Here is a 15,030-nt window from a genome sequence, read left to right as displayed (position 1 = left end):
GTCAACCTTGGAAAGTTAATGTTGAAATATGAGAAAGTTAACATTCATACCAAGAGAGTTGACGTTTGGACTGAAAGTGAGACTGTTTGGACTGAAAGAGCTATTGTTTGGACCATGAGAGTGACTGTTTGGACCAAAAAATGTGACTGTTTGAACCATGAGAGCGATTATTTGGACCGTGAGAGCTACTATTTGGACTGAAAGTGCGACTATTTGGACCGTGAGAGCTACTGTTAGGACCAAAAGTGTGACAATTTGGACTAAAAGAGCTATTATTTGGACTGAAAGTGCGACTATTTGGACCAAAAGAGCTACTGTTTGGATTAAAAGTGCGACTGTTTGGACCATGAGAGCTACTATTTGGACTGAAAAAGCTAATCTATGGTGAAACTTGTAAATTTGATAATTTGAAGTTTGAGTTTGCAATTTTTGTTGTATTTCAATGGATGATATCTTGACTTGGCTTACAAACACAGAATTCAAATTGTATTTTTGTCCCAAAGGACACATAAAGTGTATGTTCAAGAATCTTTAAACAAAACCCAAGTTTTCATAGGTTTTGAACAATTGAAAACACATCATTCAGTCTATCCTAAGGAGATTGGCTTCATTATTAGTTCTTAGCCTACACTTGGTACCCTGTCAGCTCACACAGCCTTGTCACCCCCTAAAGGATTCCCATGTTTTTGCCTTTGCGAGAGCTAGTGGAGTCCCAATATGAACCTAGCAATAAGCTCTCAAAAGGGGAGTTCGCACATACACTCAAGAGGGACATATGGTGAGTGTCTTAAGGAGAGATTCTTCCCTCTTCATGCACTAAGAATTTAATAATGTTCAGAGGTAAATCGAGTAGCTTCTAATTTTAATTGGAACTAGTAAGGGATATGTTCGGTGCGTCAGGGTATAAACTCAATTAAGAGGTCTCCCAGCCTTGAAAACCAAGGTTTGATATACCTGGAGGTACAGAGGAGAGTTATTCCCGAGCATTGTCGTTGACTTGATTTTCATCAAATCACATTTATTTTTATAGTGGGTTGGAGTACTTGGCCTTAGTCGTTCCCACTTGGGTTGTTCCCCTCTCACCGGCCTTAATGGCTTTGGTCAGCTCCTTGGGAGGGCAAGTCCGCTAAAGATATGCACTATTGAAAGAAAAAAAAAAGATGAGTCTAGCTTTCTGATCACCTAAGAAAGGTTAGAGCATACTCGCCTATCATCAAAACACATAAGACATGTTTGTTCATTTCCATTGTAATTACTCTATGTGCCTAATTTAACAAAAATAAGTGCAAAATCCCGCAGCCGCAAACAAAGTTAGTAATTTATATTGCATTCTTTGACAATGAAATGGTTTATGACTCTGGTCTCTCACAGCGAAATAAGTACCTACAAAACCAATAATTTGCAAATTAGGTTTAGGAAAATGACAGTCCAAAAGCAAAAGTAAGAAATGCAAAATACAACATTTTAAAAATCAATAAAAAAATTGAAAAAGCTATCAAATTGACCAAGAAAGCCATCATATGTGCCAAGAACATTGCCAAATTGACCCAAAACACTATTCTGCACACCAGAAATGTCACTGAATTGACCAAAAATGTTGTTAAACCAACTGAAAATGTTGTCAAATATACTAGAAACACTATAGGACATACCAAAAATGCTAAGGTACAGACTGAAAATGCTAAAATAGATAAAAACATAAAAACAGAGTTGAGAAATCTCCCATAAACGCCATTTGAGGTGTCGGGATGCTACAATAGAGACCAAGAACGTGATTTGGGAGACTAAGAGAGCTAATCTGCACACCAAAAGAGCTAATCAACCTATCAATGAGATTTCCTGCAAGCAAACTTGTTAAATATCAAAGGGGCTAGGCCCCATGGTGGGTGCCAATTAATGTGATGCTAAAAATGTGGTAAATAGAAGCAAGTATACACATAAAATGAGATAATTTAAAACATAATGGAAAGCTTAATTGAAAATTAGATTAAAGATGCAAACCATAAGCCTCCCTTGAAATGTCCCATTTTCCTCTATTCTTGAGGACCTTGAAGGTGTTGGATTGTTTGGCTCTCAGCGGAGCAATGACCTCCAAACTAGCAACTCAAGAGTTGAGTAGCTACTTGATCATGATTGATTATGCAAATGATATGAAATGCATGATCTAAGAAACTAGATTAACATGCTATGATTAATCTAAAATGCTAATTACTAGATAATTAAAATACAAATTGGCTATAGTAATGATGCTAAAACTATGAATGCAAGGGATCCTTATTGCTCCAAAATGAGGGGTATTTATAGGAATTCTAAGGCCAGAGCTGAGGTGGCAGGAATCGATGGTCCAGATTTGATCTAAATATATCAAGGGCCAATATTGAGGAAGTTGGAGAAGAGGTTGGAGAAAGGGACACTTGTCATCTTTGTGGTGACAAGTGTCAAGGAGCCTTTCTCATAAGAGGGCAAGTGTCCAAGGGAGGAGACATGTGGCAAATGTGTCATATGTCTCAAGGAGAGAACATCCACACCATAGGAGGTTAGGATAAGGAGGTTAGGATGTGCAAGATAGTATAGGGTTAGTTAAACCCAGGGTTAGGTGGAATGGGTTAGGTGGTTAAAAGTTAGGAGCCATGGGATTATTTGAATTTAGAAATTTAAATAATTGGGAAATGGTAATTAATCTCAACAAACTTGAGTTTGTTAATCTTAATTAGGAATCAAAAGAATTGATTAAAATGAGGAGAATTAATTAACCAAAGGGGGATATGAAATGAACTATATAAATAAATCATCTGATGTCGTTTCTAAAGAACTAGGCATTGGTTTCTCTCGAACAACAACTCTATTAGTCATCAAACAAGCGAGGTAGAGTAATTGGTTTAAGTAGATTTATTTACTAATAGATGAATAGAGAAATTAATCAAATTGCTTGTGAATTCAATTAATTGGGATGGGAGATTAATCAAATAACTGCATATTTAATTAACTATCTTCAGACCATTTTTAGGTGTTTACAAATTTTACCACCCCTATTAGTGCGTTGTGATAAGGCGTCTTGTTGTTGAAAAGCATGTGCTTGTAAAGTTTCTTTGTCAAAATTTATTCCATAACCACGTAAATAGTGACGAAAATGATGTAGGAATGTTCTATGTTTCAAAAAAAACTACAATTGATATATAAGAATCTCCTCTTCTTCAAAATTGCCTTCCAACTTGGTTTCCTTTTCTTGAGGCAATATCTAAAAGTCATATAAGCATCTAATAATTTACAAGTTATTTGATTCCAAATTGAGTGAAATCTTGGTTTTGATATAGCCTAGGTCCAAGTAGGAACGATATATCCAAGATAATGAACAAAGGTTGATATGATCAAGTTTCGTGATACAGGATTTGATGTATGCTGAAAAGAAACTGATAGTGATGTTGATTTGCACTTGAGATGGTTCAATCAATAACTTGTTGGATGTTTATGTTTATGAAAACCTTTGGAAAATAACCTATTTGATTGATAACCTGATTGTTTGAGTAGTTTGAATATCTGTGACAATTGAAGACGAACCTCCTCAAAAAAAGGTATTTGAAAGTGATGTTGAAATTTTAGTGTTATATCTAGAAATGCTCACTATTGCGGATGTGAGGAAACAAATGCACTAACCTATTAATTAAAAATGCTAACCTACACAACAAATGTGTTACTTTGTTGAATGAAAGCATTGTTATGCCTTGTAAAAGCGTGAACCTAATGTGCAAAAGCTTTGCTTCAGTTGTAAAGTGTTGTCTTGTTGAGCAAATGCGTGATCCTAAAGGTCAAAAGTCTTGTACTGTTGATTAAAAGTGTTGTTTTAAGATTTAAAAGTGTTGTTCTACGTTACAAAAGCATGATTTACACTGCGTTAAATGAATTTCTCGGTTTTCCAGCAAGTTGTCAGATTTTTGACTCATTTCAGGATGATAATTTTAAAAAAAAATTGACCATTTTGAGAACATTTTGCAGACACAAAAGACACAATGTTTGGAAATCAAAGGTCACAAGCAAGAACAATTCTTATGGTAGGCCGAGACAATAATTGTTGAATCTCACATGGGGTTTCCCCCAAGACTACGCTATTCAAAGTGGATATTTAGGTGCTTGACCAAACTGGCTCCACCCTCGGCACTCAGTTCTCTGGGGCAGCCAAGCACTAGTTTACATGAAAACTCCCCATGGCAAACTACATATCTCTACTAAGAACCGTATGTGTGTGAGCCACTTCAGAGGTATGACCTCCTACGTAAACAATTAGAAGGATTTTTGGCAACCATACAAAGGGTTTTTAGTAAGGGCTTGCAGTCATGTGGCCATACATGCAGCACTTTACACTCTATAAATATGGAAGGTTCCCAGCCTATAGAGGTTGCGCTCTATAGGGTTTATGGGGAAACATAGTGTTGGTATGAACTAATCAGCATATGTTGTCCATGACTTTCATCAAAAACACGATTTATTTAGAGTGCATCGGAAGGACTCAGTATTAGCCCATTTCCACTTGGGTCGTTCCCCTCTCACTAGCCCCCTCAAGGCAACTCAGGAAGATAGGCCCTCTAAAGGTAAAACATGAAATAAAAGTAAGTCTAGCTTTCTGATCATCATATTAGGGTGAGAGCATACTCACCTACTACCTTACTAAAAAACACATGATGCAAGTTGCATGATGTTCATTAACTCCTTAGTTAAGCTAGGTGAAAGATATATGATATTTTACTTCCCAAAAGACTCCTAGTTAAACTAAGTGAGAAAATGCATTAAATATGCTCAAAATAAAACTTGCATGCACACAAGTCAGTAGTTTGCAAAAATCAATCTTGGACTGTCTAATCTGCAAAGATTTGTTAGCAGACAAATTATTAAAATTTAATTTTTTGCAGACAGAAGGTATGAAAACGCTAAAATGATGAAAGCGCTATCCTGTGAATCAAAAACACTAACCTGCGGGACAAAATCATTAACATGTGCAATGAAAGCGCTAAACTGCATATTAAAAGTGTTATTTCTCAAACAAAAGTGCTAACGTAGGAAACAAAAGCGCTAACCTGTAAGACAAAAGCATTAACCTGAATGACGAAAACGCTAACCTATAAAGCAAAAGCACTAAACTGAGGATCAAAAGTGCTAACCTAGACTGTAAAAGTGCTACCTTATTTCATACAGGCGTGAAACAAGTTTACAAAAGCATTAATTTATTTTATTCTAGTGATAATTAGACATGATATTAGAAAATGTGATGTGTGAGGCTCGAGCTCCATGGTGGGTGCCAAAAAATATATCAACTTAAGTTTCACCTCAGAGAAATTACCTGCAAACTCATTAGTCCATCATGCAAATATAACTCAAGCTTCAACCAATGAAACAACATGAAATAAAAATAAAATAAAAGATTATACCTTCATGATTTATGTCTCATTATGTCCTAACCCCATTGTTCTTGGTTGCAGATGATTTTGTTCTCAGAAAAGCATTGTTAGCTTCCAAGATGGCAAGTGTGGAATGTACTGGTAGATAATATGATATGCAAAAGCTAATGCTATGTTAATTTTTTTTGCTAAATTGCTCAAAAAATCTAAAAATGCTAAAGAAATGAACTCTCGGATGCAAAGATAAAGACTCCTGATTGACTATGAGTTTAGCTATTAGTTCCAAAAATGGATTAGGAGACCTCTATTTATAGATTTTTGAGTGCATAATCTTAGGTGGCAGAGATCAACGGTCATGATTAAATCTTACAATTTGGATGGCTATAAGCAAGAGGTTGAGATGTGAGAGATAAAGGTGGAAGATGTTCCTCCTACACCTACGACATGGAGGAAAGGGTAGAAGGAGAAGCCAAGCGTCTGAAGGCTCACCTTGATTGAGGAGAAGACTTGAGAGAATATAGGATAGCTGGAGAATATTTAGGGATAAGAGGACAAGTGGACTCAACTCCCTCCAAAGATGTAGGAAGGTTGGAGAGAATATAGGGAGGTTGTGAAATGTGTGTACGTACACATTATTTGAAGAATATCTTGAAAGTTGAAGATAATGATGTATTAATATTTAAAAAAATTAATACCTTTAGCCATATGATTGATGAGTTAGAAAAGGGAGATTAAATAATTAAGAAATTATTTAATGGATGAGACTATAGAATAGTGGATAGAAGTTAATTAAATATTAGATATTTAATTAATTGGGTTAGAAGAAAGGGATATAATGAATTAATTAATAAAATGTTTCAATTAAGGTAATTAATAGAAGAATGTGAAATGAATTAAATTAATTAATCTTTTCAAATTAACTATTTAATAGAAGAATAATCATTAAATAAATATTAAATATTTATTTAATTGCTCATAGCCAATTTTATGTGTATACAAGTACCGATCGCATTCTTATCTTCTGGTTTGCTAACTAATTCTCATGTCTAGTTTTTCTCAGTCTGATCTAATTCCTTTTTCATTGCCTTTGCCCAATTATGATCTTTGTAGGCTTTCTCTACTGTCTTTGGCTCATTTTCATATAGCAAACATAGTAAGACCTATTCTTGTGTTGCTTTGCTTCTTATGATGACTCTTTTGCTCTTATCTCTGATGATCTGTTCTTCTGAGTGATTCTTCTTAACATACCTTGATGTTTTGGATGCAAATACTGGAGAATCTTGATCATTCTTTTCTTCTCTCTTGGTTTCTTCCTTTCTTTCCTTTTCTCCGGACTCATCTGAGTCATATCCTGTTGTTATTTCTAACTCTTTTGAAGTGTTCTCATCAACTTTTATACTTGCACTTTCAACAATCTTATTCAATCTTTTATTAAAACATCGATATGCTTTGGTCCTTGTTGAGTAACCCAAGAATATGCCTTCATATGTTTTATTGTCAAACTTTCCAATATTATCCTCATCTCTCCTAATATAGCACTTGCTTCCAAAAATTTTGAAATATTTTACTGTCAGATTTCTACCATACCATAGTTCATAAGATTTCTTACCATACTTCCTCCTATACAAAATTTTGTTAAGTTTGTATGTTGATGTGCGGATTGCTTCTCTCCAATAAACTTCTGGTAATTCTACTCATTTTATCATAGTTCTAGTTGCTTCTTGTATAGTTTGGTTCATCCTTTCAACTACATCATTTTGTTGTGGTGTCCGGGGGGCAAATAGTTGTCTTTTGATGTCATGTTTCTCACAGAAGTCATTGAACTCATCCAAGATGACTTCTTCTCCTCTGTCACACCTTAAAAATTTGATTTTCTTGTCAACTTCATTCTCAACATTTGCTTTGAATATCTTGAAATTTTCTAATGCTTCAGATATTTCTCTGAGAAATGCAACCCAAACCATTCTAGAATAATCATCAATCAATAACATGAAATACCTCTCACCTTGGAGGCTTCTTGTCCGGGTTGGACCAAAAATATCTATGTGAACCAAATCTAGTAATCCAATGAACGAGTACTCCTTTCCTTTGAAAGTGCTTCTAGTCTACTTTCCTATTTGACATTCCCTGCAGATGTTGTTCTTCGGTTTAGACAATCTAGGCAAATCTCTTACTGCACTCTTATAACTTATTTGTACCAAGTTATCAAAGTTGATATGACATATCCTCTAGTGCCATAGCCAACTATCATCAAGTTGTGACATCAAGTTTAATTTTTTGTAGTTACTTCGAACTGGTACATACTTCCATTTGTCCTTCTAGCTACAATAATCATTCTGGAATCCTTCCAGATCTAACATCCATTGTCCTGAAAAACAACATTGTATCCATTTTCGCACATTTATTTGACACTCAAAAGATTATGATGAAAACCTTTCACATAATAAACATTGTCAGTTTTATGATTTCCATCAAAAGTACTTGAACCAATACCAATGATTTGTGTTGTTTGATCTCCAAATCTAACTGAACCTCCATCATATCTTTCAAGTTTTATGAATTTACTTGTATCATCGGTCATATGATTTGAGCATCCACTATCAATCAACCATTCATTCTTATCTCTTCTATCATAAAATACGTTAGCAACAATCTTAGAGATATCATTCTTAGGAACATCCTTTTCTACCAAAAACAAACAATCATCATCCTTATAGTCTGATTCATCATCTGAAATACTAGCATCATCCTTAACATAATATGTCTTTTAATTTAACTTTCTCTTGTTTTCCTTAAACTTTTGTCTATTTTCCTTTTCTGGACATCTAGTTGCAATATGACAAATCTTACCACATCTAAAACATTTAAAGGGTAATGTACCTTTGTATTTGCTAGTGCCTTTCTTCAACTTTCTTACAAAGTTTGCTTCTACCTCATCTGGGCTTCTCTCATCATCCGGGTTATTTTCAAATGCCTTGAATGCGATTTTTTATTTGTCTTTATCCTTTCTGAATTTCCTTACTTCAAACGTCGTTAGGGTACCAAACAGCTGCTCTCTGGTGAATTTCTTTGGGTCATAAGTTTCTTCAATTGCAGAGATCTTGTCACTATAGTTTACTGGTAGTGTCATTAGAATTTTGTCAATCACATATTCATCACTCAAAGTACCTCCAAGTTCTCTGATCTTGTTTACTACGGTATCGACCTTTTCAAAGTAGCTTACAATATCTTCTCCCTCTTCGATCCTCAGGATTTTGTATCTTACCTTAGCAGTTAACCTCTCTGTCAGCTTGACTCTTTCATTCCCTTCATAGATGTCTTTTAACTTTTGCTAGACCTCATAAGCAATATTCAAATAGATAACCCTAGTCAATTTAGTTTTTGATAATGCATTGAATATAGCATACCTTGCTTTTTCATTTTCTTCATAAGATTGAATCTCATCCAAAGTAATTGTCTATTCGTTGGTAGAACATACTTAGTCTCCACAACCTTCCAAGTGTTGTAACCCAGAGAAACCAATTAGCCTCTTATCTATACTTTCTAAAAACTATTATCAGATCCTTCAAAGGTAGGAATAGATAACTTGTGTGTCATCAGATTAGGATCTACCTCAATCAATTAAGCTTTATAGCAAGGAACCTTAGCTCTGATACCAATTGTTTAATATCTGAGCAACTAATAGGGGGGTGAATTAGTTGATAACAAATTTAACTTTTTAACCTTAATGCACAGATCTGGAATATTAAGCGGAATTAATAGAATTAGGAAACCCATGCAAAATTTAGAATAGACATAAGAAACACCAAAATTTACGTGGAAAACCCAAGAAGGGAAAAACCACAGAGAATGCTAATTCTCAATGTATAAACACCTGTTAAGGTGACACCAATTAAGGTGATTTTTACAAAGATTGGCACACTGCCAATGTGCTCACTGCTATATGGGCTCACTGCCCTGAAAAGATCACTGCTAAAGAAGAGAGAAAGACAAACAGAATCCACCATAAGAAAAAAACACAATCTGTACTATCGGAACTGTTTCTAGTGAATATCTCACACAACCACTGGAATAGTGAATTTTCTAATCCTATATATACTATCTCTAAAATTTATAATTCTCAATGTCGGATGAGACAAAGATCTAAAATAGGTCTCCACTAAACATTTTGGCGATGGCAAGGAATGAAGAGTGGACCATGTCACACGGTTTCTCAACGCACTACATACATCACCAAGGCAGGACCTAAAACACATCCGTACGCTATGCAATCTCAATATCCAGTCTAAGGCCTCGAGATTTGCAAACTTACTCTTATCACCAATCATATGATTTGAACATCCACTATCAATAATTCATTCATCTTTATGTTTTCTAGCATGAAAAGAAGATACAATATTACCTTCAATTTTAGCAGAATCTTCTAGAGATTTTTCCTTCACAATTTTGCCAGGGTTAGCAAAACAAGATTCTTCCTTTACCACCAAGAACAAATATTCATTGTCTTCTTCATAATCAAATTCATCACAAAAAATGTTTGTATCTTATCTAACATAATAAGTCTTCCTATTGAATTTTTCTTTGATTTCCTTATTCTTTTGATTTTCAATTATGTCAGAACATCTAGAAGCATAATGAATTATCTTTCTACGGCTGAAACATTTAAAGGGAAATTTACCTTTGTACTTTCTGGCTCCTTTCTTCATTATTCTCACAAAGTTCTCTTCATCAGATTCCTCATCTTTTGCTCATTTAGTAGCCTTAAATGCAGTTTATGTTCTTGTACTAGTAGCACCAAATTCTCTCATCTCAAAAGAAAGTAATGAGTCATTCAAGTATTCTCTAGTATACTTTATTCTGAATTTGTGAATCTTCTATTTCAGAAACCTTAGAGCTATAGGGTTTAGTAAGAGTTCTAAGTACCTTTTTCACAACTTCATCTTTCGGCAAGTTACCACCAAGACCTCTGATCACATTTACAACATCATCTATCTTCTATTGTAGCTAGTTATATTATCTTCCTCTTCCATCCACAAGCATTCATATTTGGTTTTAGCATTATGCAACTTAGCTTGTTTGACTATATCATCTCCTTCATTAGTATTTTCTAATTTTGTCCAAACATCGTGAGTAGCTTCCAAAGATACAACTTTTGTTAATTCAGTCTTAGAAAGAGCACAAAAAATAGAAAACCTTACCTTTTCATTATCTTCAAATTTCTTGAGCTCATCCAGAGTGTTCACCCCAAATGACAATTTGATGTACTTTTGTGTAATGGAATTCCAAACTTAATAGCCAAGAGAAATCAAGTAACCTTGCATCTTCACTTTCTAGAAAGCATAGTCAAATCCATCAAACATAGGGATTGTCAGTTTGTGTGCCATTAGGATCTCCTCAAGCGGTTAAGCTCTTCTCCAAGGAATGAAACCTCTTACATCAATTGTTGAATGTTCTTACACACAAGATAACTAAGGGGGGGGGGGGTGAATCAGTTGTACATACAATTCTAAAATATTTTTCTTAAATCAAATCCACAGTAACTTAACTTTATTACACAATACATAGAAAGATATGAGAATGAAAATAAGAGCACACAATACACAATGAAACACCAAATTCAATGTGGAAAACCATGTTAAGGGAAAGACCATGCAGAATTCTATTCTCAATATATGAACACATGTAAGGGTGACACTAGTTAAGGTGATTTTTACAAATAAAGGCTCACTTCCAGAGGCTCACTACCAAAGGGGTCACTGCCGGAAGGCTCATTGCCCAGATGAAGAAGAATAAAAAATAAAGAATCCACCACTGATACACCTCTACAACCGTAAGATTTGTAGATACCTTCAGCTTGCTGCTTTTGGTAGGTAGCACATGAAAGTCCATACTTCTCAACACTTTTCACCAACTCAAACAACACTTATTGCCAACTCAAACAATCAGGGTGATAGATCCTCTTTCATACACCTTCATCACATACACATATGCCACAACTCACACTTTCTTGCCCATTTCACACACACTCATTTCAAACATCACCCTCAATAAATTATCCTTTATTTATATCATCCTCACATATGTAAATCTCCCAAGGTTGGCTAAGCATCTTAATCAAACACAATTCAAACTAGGTCGGCACTAAATATTCTTACGGTGGAAAAGACTGTAAAGTGAACCACAACACATCTTAACTAAGACCAAAAGAAACATCATACATGTTATACATCGATTCAAAATCATTGGAGAAACAATGTGAAGTATAAACACTTGAGATCAACCAAACCTAGAGTAAATACCATCAAACTTTGAAACCATGCCTCTAAAGCCCAAGAACTTGTGCCAACTGAACACAATGAATCTAACGACATTACCTACTTATCTCCAAAACTGCAACACCAGAAACCATAATGCAAAGAATTAAGGAGCATGCATTTCACACAGAAACATTGTCAAACATCATCACACACTAGTGAAAACAACTTAGCACTGCAATCTAGAGAACCAAATCCTGAATCTAGCATCTCTAACTATTCTTTAACATAGCCAAACCACATGAATAGATGTATGCTATAAAATAAATGTGGAGCAAATCTCTAAGCACAATTGCACATGAAACCCAACATCAACTATACCAACCAATCACTAATGACAACCAAAGCATGTTGATATCAATGACAATACACTAACAGCTCATTCTGCACAAACTTGCAACACTCTAGTGTGTTCAACAATTGGTATTAGAGTGAGGTTCTTGAAGAAAGCAATTTAACCACTAAGGTAGATCCAAGATTTGAACACAATGTTTGGGAAAGGGAACATGGACCCTGATTCTTGGGAGGTTGATGCCATTCTGGATATGGAAGAGAAATTGAGATCAACTCTTGTGGACATAGATGAATGCAAAGATAAACAAAGGAAAACAAAGGAAAAGATTACTTACCTAAAAGGTTTACTTGATGAAGGCAAGAAGTTCATTGATGTTTTTGAGACAAAGCTTGATGAGAAAACCATATGTAGAATGTACGAAACTTAAAGAGGAAGTGGCTAACCCGAAGAAAGAATTAAAAGATGCAAAAGAATGGATTGACAAAGGTTTGAAGCTCAAAGGAGGCAATGAATTTCTTGATGTAATGTTGAGTGCTCAAAAACATAATAAAGAAAAATATGGACTCGACTTTGAGAAAGGTGGAAGCTTTATGACTTCCAGCAAAAAGGACAATGGAAAAGAAAAAGAGAAGGATGAATTGATTGACTCTAGCAAAGATCAGCAAGGTTTCATTCCAATCCAAAACATGAACAATGTCAAAAAAACTCCTACTCAAATACATTGTCAGATTTTGCAAAGGAAAGAATGAGAGAGTTGATCCAATTAAGAATATTGACCTAAATGAGGAAAGACAGAAGATGAAGATGACTTGGGTGGAGAAGGCAGATGAAAGTAGTGTTGAGGATGGATCGACACCCTCTGTTGGTGTAGATTCTTCTATAAACTAACCTATTTCATGTTGAAAGAAGCTTCAACACCAAGATCTAAAGGGGGCACATAAGATCTACATTCAGTAATGTAACTAGACTATGGTCTATCGAAGAAGTTCTAGTTCTAAAATTAGTAAAGAATGAAGTTGTCACAAGGTTAACTAGGGTTGTATATGATAAAAGAGCACTTCATATTGATAGTATTATTAGCCTCAGTATAAGATACACAACGATGGGCATTATGTACAAGGTTTACTTCAAAAACAAAGAGGGATCTTTATCGTCTACGGTCGTATATGTCACTAATAAAATGGTAATGGAGAACAAAGATTATGATTTGAGTGAACACTTGAGGCTTTAGTTGGTGGACAATCTCTGATAGAAAAAAGAAGTGTACCCCTTCCAGTATGGGTCTCTTATTGTTTGCCTAATATTTTATTTCTTGAATGCTTTGCCTGGTAAAAATAATATTGTATGGAGAAAAGATATAATTGTTGGTGCTCAAATCAAAAATTACTTAGATAATGTGAAAGACAGTAAGGTGGCCTATTATAATTTTTTCATGGATCTTTGGAAGGAGATGATCATTAGAAATAGGGTTCCACTAAGGATTGTAGAAATTTATAGAAATGAGATTACCTTCATGGTTGATAAGGATAATTTCTTTATGGTGGTAGTAGAGCCTCAAACTTTATGGGTTACCAAACTTCCCTAGGAAATCATTGAACACAAATGAATGGAAATTGTAGAAATTCTTCTCAAATTGCCTAGGGATCAAAGTGAAGAAAGGTTTGGGACTTTCGATGAAATAATAGGTAATGGTGTATATATTGGAAAGACGGGATTATAAGAAAAGGTTGGTGTGTCCTTGAAAGAACATAATTTAATTGTCAAAGAGCTAAAAGATTATCTATTGCATCTATAGAGGCTTCCTCCTCTCACATGCATTTTTCTTCCAAGTTGATGAAATATGAAAAGGTGTACTATATCAAGGAGAAAAGGGTAGAAACTATAATTGCAAAAAGTGAAGAAGATGAATTGGAGAAAGATGATAAATAAAAGAAAATTGTGGAAGAAGAAAAGATGTCTTCCCCTATATCTTTTGGGGGAGATCCTCTTGAGGTACACAAAGCATTAGATACAATTGAGCACCTTGGTAGAGTAAGAACTACAGGTTGTTTGTACCCAGTGATACCAACATATGATCATGAGATTATTGAACAAGTATTTGTTTCCTATCTGGTCCAGAATAAATGGGTTCCTAGTGATGTTGTAGATATGTTTTCGGAAGTCTTAGTGGAAAACCTAGCTAAATATATGGCTTTGGAAGATACTGATGGTGAAGCTACTGAGAAGACTGAATATAAAGAAATCGCTTCAGAAGACAAGATATATAAGAATTTGCATATTAAGATGATTGGGAAATATGCAAAGGTACATCACCAATTAAAAGATTACTTAAGAATCTCAGAACATGCATTGAAGATGTTATTTGGTTGTATCATTATTGCTTAATATGGCCTTATGCCACCAAAAAATTAAAGGAACAAATAGAATCAATAGAGTCGTAGATTATTGATTTAGCCAATTCGTTTGATGTATACAAAGACTGTGATGGTTCTATTTGAACCAAGATATGGCATCTCTATTCACAACTATCCCTTGTGTAAACATAGAAAGATAAATAGAAGAAACAATTTTGTTCTCTCAAGGATGCAATTGAGTTACAAATGTCTTCTCTTATCAATTTTTTGGAGACTGTTGAAAAGGTGGAGCAAAATGTAAAGAATCCAGACACCTTTGATACTGCAGTAGAGTTGTGTCTTCAGTTTGAATGCCAAAATTGAGATCTCTCACCTACAACAAGTTCATAAGATTCATTCCTTGCAGGTCATAGAGGACAGTACAAGAACATTTGGCCCACTAACAAACACTAACAATTTTTTATGATCTGCTTTTGGTAATTATTCTAGTGAAAGGTTGAAGATATTTTTACTTCTCTATTTCTGGGTCTCAGTTTTGAGGAAATGTAGTTAATAGGGGGAGCTTGCAGATATGTATAGATTACCCTTTGTCCTTGATATCAAAGGGGGATTAGTGTTTTGGAGAGGTAAGTATTTTAAAGATTATGCACAATTGTTAGCATCAATGACAAAGTGGG

This window comes from Cryptomeria japonica, chromosome 10 (genome assembly GCF_030272615.1).
Source record: "Cryptomeria japonica chromosome 10, Sugi_1.0, whole genome shotgun sequence".
Lineage (NCBI taxonomy): Eukaryota > Viridiplantae > Streptophyta > Pinopsida > Cupressales > Cupressaceae > Cryptomeria > Cryptomeria japonica.
This window is presented reverse-complemented; position numbering follows the sequence as displayed.